This window comes from Athene noctua, chromosome 6 (assembly GCF_965140245.1).
Source record: "Athene noctua chromosome 6, bAthNoc1.hap1.1, whole genome shotgun sequence".
NCBI classification, from domain to species: Eukaryota; Metazoa; Chordata; class Aves; order Strigiformes; family Strigidae; genus Athene; species Athene noctua.
The window spans coordinates 4,650,735-4,657,522 of NC_134042.1; positions in this window are offsets into that span (position 1 = coordinate 4,650,735).

The following is a 6,788-nucleotide window of genomic DNA, read 5'->3' on the forward strand; positions in this document are numbered from 1 at the left end:
AACAGATCATGTTTAATTTACTAGCACAAATCCAACTTCCATGTTCTTGTCCTCACTCTTTTTGCTCCAGCTAAAAGGAGCTTTCCAGCAGACATGGTCTCTCCGTTCCACCCAACCCACTACATGAACATTAGTCACCAGAGGTTACCACAGGCCTCCTCAGGTTTTGTGCCCAAGGGCACAGAGAGACTGCCATTCATGAGCAGTCATAAAAGCTTAAAATCCAGGATTTTAATCCTCAGGCTACAAAACATGAGCTGGCAGAGCCCTGTAGGGGAGGCACAGCATGCCCAGGCCAGAGGCATTTGTCCTGCCCGCGGGTTACCTGCCTGCAGGCTGCCTGCATTACTCAGCTGGGGGCAGACTCTCATCCATGCCAGGGGTGCTGCCAGCAGAGATACGATTTTTTTTCTGCATATTTCTAGCTAGCATCACTGTGTTGACAAGATTTTGTAGACAATTCTGACACTTCGCTTATCTACTAAGAGAGTGGCCTTCAGTCTTAAATATGATTAAAAAATCACCCCTGAGCATAAGACAATAGCAAGTGTCTTGGCACCTTGACTCGAAAAGTGAGAACCAAGCATGTCCTGACTTGAGGTGATGACCAATGTAGAAACTAAGCAGAAAAGATGGATTCACCTTCCATTCAAAGCATGGGATAAAATGCTTGCAAAATGGATGGAGAAAAAAAAAAAATCAGCAATGAATAAAACTCAAGTTGCTTAAACTGCTTGCTGATCCTTTATTAGGATGCAGGAAGCCTCTGACTTCAATAGGAAGTGTAGATTCCTCAGGACTTACAAGAATCGTGATGAATTTAGAGAAACCATGACAGCTTCCTCAACCTGTAAGGTTGAACTGACTTGAAATGGGAAACATTGCCAGCATAGAAATGTTGGCTATAGAAGTAGACACCATGACCTCTAACCAGTTTAGCTCTACTGGCAAAACACTTGAAGTAGAGCCAGCTGCATCAAAAGAAAAGTATTCTGCTGGTTAAGATGCTGAGTGATGAGTGTAATCTGAAAAGCTCACTAGATGCTGTCAGAAATCCTTTGTACGCTTTTTTGTAAGCCAACATAGCCAACACAATCTCAAAAGCATGGAGGGACCTTTACAACCTGAAAATCTGTTTGTAAATGGTAGCCATTTCAGAGGTTTCTGATGTCTGCTTGGGTCCTTCTGTGCTTGTTAAACGCAGGTGACAGACATGAGGTGGCTGTGGTTAGATACCAGCAGGTGTCTAAATAGACACAAGGATCCACCCCTGCTGAGAGCGCTTCAAGCCAGGAGTCATGTGGACCTACAACTCAAACATCCAACATGCAAATCTGCTGAAGAAGGGCTTATGGGGACCAAATCTTGTCTGTATTTTCCATCTATAACAACCGGACTGAAGGAAAAAGCACTACATTGTTGGAGTGTTTTCCAGGTGGTAGTGATTATTTTTAAGGTTGCTAGCGAAGGCAATACAAGAAAAATACCCAAACTATAAAATAATACCTTGGTTCTTGTTATTTGTGTTATGGGTGCAGCTAAGGTTTTCACAGTTCATGCACACAGAATGGAAAAATATAATAGTCCATAGCCTCTAAACTCTACATAGTCTATATACTGTCAGACTTGTTTACAGAAGGTTAGCAGTTAGAAGTTAGGAACTTTGTGTTCTGTCTCTTTTTATTTCTTATTAGGTAAGGTAAGGAAAATCCGTATGAAACTTGTAAAATGGTGTTGCATATCCAGCACTAGAAATCCATGCTCCAGAAATATATATACTGAAACAGCTCATCCGTGACCATGTTTGGCATTAAACCACCGGGGGACAGAGATAGAAAATGTCTGACAATTCTGAAAACAAACAAAAAGGCGAGGAAACTCCTCTATTATATTTTACTTTTCTTTTTTTGTTTCCCCCCTACCAGAAAACTTCTGGAAATTCTGTCAAAAATTAAAGTAGCTGTTTTAAATATATACATACAAGAACAAAACTATTTCCTTCTTTAGGAATGAGATATGCAGTGTTACCAATATAGCTTGCATGCAGAGATTCCTGCTGGAGAATATTTATGGCATAACATAGTACCAATTCTTCACTTGTAAGTAGCTATTCACATGCCTATTACTAGAGATGGAATCCTGCTGCCATGAGGGTATTTGTTATCTCTTTGTCCCATTGCTATCTCTAAAATGAAGGGATATCTTTCACATTGGAAAGCACTAAGATTGTGGACTTGTAAACAGAATGGAGAGTCATAGCCATAGGGCTGAGAAATAATATGTAAATTAAAACTGATGTTTTATAATGCAGATAGAGACGGAGCTCATTTTTAAAGAGCTTGGAAAATAACCATGACCTTCCTATGTATTTTCATTGCACTGTGATTAAATATACCATAGCATTAAAGACTGGAAATAAATCTGGCCTCCACAATGTGAAACCTGTAGTTGCTCAGTACTAGCAATTTTACAAAGTGTTGTCTTTATTTGAAACCGCTGCTAGGAAGAATTCTAAAAGCCTCTAGTGCAATAATAATAATAATAATACAATTTAAAAATTCACTCTAAAATTTCTCTGCATTGTGAGTGAAAATGTTTAATATAAAAGCAGATTTTTTTCATTTTCCAAAAAAAGAAATACTAGTTTTTCCTTTTCTTGCATTTTAAAAAATTAATAAAAATAAATAGGAAGCTTTGCTTCTACCTTTTTCCTTCCATACATTCATGTCACAAAGTGAGAAGCTGATAGAATTTCAACAGCACCCTAATGCTCGTAAGTAAAAGCAGATTCCTGGTAATGAAGTTGCTTATCCTTTTCCAGATTAGAAGATCCAGGACTTGGCTCCTAAATTAAAGCAGTAGAGATGTGACATCAAGTATATGTTGATTGAACTGGATGTAGATGGTGTGGTGACCAGGAGAAAAGTGCCCCAGGCAGTCAGCGGTAAGCAGAGTTTCAGGGTGCAGGATTTCCAAATGCTCACCAACCTGCCTGCCAGCACTTCCCAACTGCACAGGAGAGTTGGCAGGAGAAAATCCTGCTTGTGCAGCCTCCACCGTGGTGCAGCCTGATGTATGACCCTTCAGAACATCTTTGTCTTGGGGCAGTTCGACAGGAGAGGTGGCACTGGGGTGTTAGAGCATCAGGGGTACGTCCCCTTCCGGCAGTCCCGCCGCAGGACACCTGTATCCTGGAGAGGGAGAGAAAATGGGAGTTGCAATTTCTCTGGCCACTACAGCAGGATTTGTCACAGGTTGCCTGTCAAAACCCTTAGATTTCACCTAGTAAACTTATATCTACTTTTGTGAAGAAATTTGAGATTTATAGAGAGAAAGCATTAGGCAAGCACGTTTGTCTTTCTGAAATAAAGCAGCAAGCAGTTAAAAATATTGGAAAGCTATACAAATGAGACTACCTGACAGCAGCCTTTGAACGTGCAGTGATTTAGACACCTTTGCAGGCATGAAAACAAGGCTCTTGCATTTAGCATTTCGACACATATTTCTTTTTACTGCAATTCAGGCAGGTTGATTGGTCTGTGTGATGGGGAAAGTTTCTGTATGGATCACTGGACCTGGCAGATAATCCTTGCCTTAAGGGCTTCTCAGTGTTAGACTCTTTTCATCTTAAAATTTCCTGCATTTATTTATAACAGTGAAACCCATTAATTTTCTGAGAGTGAGAGTAGGGTAGGACAATTTGGGGTGCACTGTGGGCGTGATTAGCAGTGTTGGCCTGACTCTGCATGGCCGTGCACCCTGTGCATTGTCAGGCTGTTCTTTGTTGCAGTGGCTAAACAAGGTGCAGGTAACGTAGAATCAACATCTTTACTGTTTGCACTCCTGTAGCGTTTGGCCCCATCTGTTCTGATTTCAGCTGGGCTAGGTAGTTTTCTTCAGCGCAGCTGGTCTGGGGCTGTGTTTGGGTTTGTGCTGGACTCAGTGCTGGTACCAGAGGGCTGGTGTCGTTACTGCTGAGCCGTGCTTACGCAGAGCCAAGGCCTTTCCTGCTCCTCACCCCACCCCACCAGGAGCTGGGAGGGGACACAGCCGGGACAGCTGACCCCGACTGACCCCAGGGGTCCCAGCCCATACGGCCTCATGCTCAGCAGATAGAGCTGGGGGGAAGGAGGAAGGGGGGGACGTTCGGAGCGATGGATTTTGTCTTCCCGAGTCACCGTTAGGTGTGATGGAGCCCGGCTGTGCTGGGGATGGCTGAGCTCCTGCCTGCCCGTGCCAAGGGGTGAATGAATGCCTTGGTTTGCTTTGCCTGCCTGCACGGCTTTAGCTTTACCTATTAAACTCTCTCTATCTCAACCCGTGAGTTTTCTCACTTTTACCCTTCCGATTCCCTCCCCATCCCACCAGGGGGGAGTGGGAGAACGGCTTTGTGGGGCTTAGTTGCCGGCTGGGGTTAAACCACACCACCATCTCTAGTCGCTAAACATTTAATGAATGGAGTGAAAACATGTGGTTAATACTTGGGTTAGTTCTCTTCAGCGTCAGTTCTCAATCATCTTTCAGGTGACAGCATTCCCTCCTCCGTTGCCTCTCAGTTGAAGTAGCTAATGCCTTTTCAATTTGAACTGCTGATACTTGAAACTCCTCAAATGGGACTGCAAATTAGAGGGTGAGACCACTGCTGACAGATGTGATCTGTAAGGCTCTGTGCTAACAGATACTCTCTGTGTGCTATGTAAGTCTCTGGACACTTGTTGGTATTAAAACTGGCAAGTGAGCAGCCTAACACTGTTGTGAAGAAGGCACTGCACATTAACACATCATCTAAGGTAATTTTCTTTCCCCCCTGCTGCAAGACGGTCCCTATAAAATCTGATAGACGGGTCAATCTGTACTGGTTCACAAGATTATGAGTGTGTTCAAAATGCAAAGTATCATCGGGACAAAAAGAAGCTGGGTATTTTCCAGCAAATAGCATTTGGCCTAAGCATAATTCCAAGCTTTTACAACTCTCTTTATCCAAGCTCTCATCTAGAGGTAACAACCATTCATTGCTGCTCACAAAACTCCCGGGACAAAGTTTTGTGTAACATGTCTCAAATCAGTGGAACTGCATCTGCTTTTTTAAAGCAAATTAAAACATGCTTTGAAATGTTTTCCTTGAGGTATTTGCAACCCTGACACCATAGCAGAGTTAGTTCTGGCAAAAGAGAAGGAGCAAGCCACCAGGGACAAAAGCAAGATATTTAATCTCTCTTAGAAAAGCAAAAAAGTTAACAAGCTGCAGAGTTGGCAAAGCATAAATATAATGTTTGAAACTCATTGAAGGGGACAGTTTTTCCTCCCCGCTCTCCTTTTGGATGTCAGTGTCCCTCAGCATGGCTGAGTCGTGCTGAGGCTAGACAAGGGAGCCAAGGCCAGCACCAGCACGGACTCCTAAACTCTGCCTTTCAGCCCTTGAAGGTGACCACACTCTGTGCGAGCAGCAACAGGGAGGGGAAGGCAGCAAGGGAAAGCTCAAACCTGCCTAAGTTCATCGGTTAACTGCAGCCGACAACAGCGGCCAGGAAGGGTTCCTTCAAACACGGCGTGTGAAACAGCAAGCTTCCAGCATGCACATTTCAGTCGCACGGTTTCTTTCTTCCAATAGAGGAACTTATCTTCAGTAGCAAGCAGTTAGTAGGATCTACTACTGGGAACCATGACTGGCAGGAGAGCAGTTTCTGCATGTCTTGGTGAGCTCTGGCCAGTTCAGGATTCAGAACTGAGTGAAACATCAAGGACCAACTCTGAGAGTGCAGCGATGCCAGTATTAACAAACCAGTTGTGGAAACATTTCATCAGTTTAATATTCTGTAGTCATTACAAAGTCTTTCTACACCACAGCCTGTTGTAGTCAGTGGCAGGCACAATCCAAGGTGCCTGTGACATGACCTATAATCTCTGCCTAAGCTTTTTTATTCTGCTAAAGTTTCTTGCTTCCCTTCCGCTTTTCCACAGCCTAAACCCCACTTGATGATCACTGTTCTCTGCACTGCCTGGCTTTTACCGCTGGGTGCCAGGGGCCTCCCAGCAGGAAGCCACCCATGCGCCGCCTCATCCTCCTGTGATGAGAAGGCTGCCTGCAGATAAGCTTGGGAATAAACCACTGGGATGTTCTCCAAAACAAGGTGGAGAGTACAAAAGCACACAGAGCTACTGGCTTCTGTAATGTGAACCACTTGTAGATGTGCGGGGCACCACACGAAATGCACCAAGAGGTCTGTGTTTAGCCACACCACCTAGCTGTGCTTGTGCTCAGTTTGCATTTTTGATAAGGGCAGATGTGTGTGACATGCTGGGCTATTAGGGGCACCTGGGCAGCGGCAGACCAAGCTGGCCTCAGGCCCTTACATACTTCAAGAAAAAACACATCCATGTTCACCTTGTGTCGCTGGTCCTGCCGAGCTGGGAGGGAAGGACAGCTGGAAGGCTGTGACTAACCAGAACTGCAACAAGAACCCCGCCGGCTCATTTGGTATGAGACTAAGTGAGAGAATCACAGAATAATCTAGGTTGGAAAAGAGCATCTAGTCCAACCATTACAACAATCACTACTAGTTTAAATTGCGTCTCAGTAAGTGAAGGGATTCATTTCCTATTATCAAGGAAATGCTGCAGAGATTCAGGCCCCTCTTGATGCAGTTGCTGCCTTTTATTGGCTTGAAATTACAATTAAGGGCTTCTTTCTGCCTTACTAGCTAGGTTTATCTTTTTATTCGGTGTTAATATGTTGGCTGGTTCAAAGATGTCCAGGTTTAAGTGCTAAGCAATACTAACAAAATCAT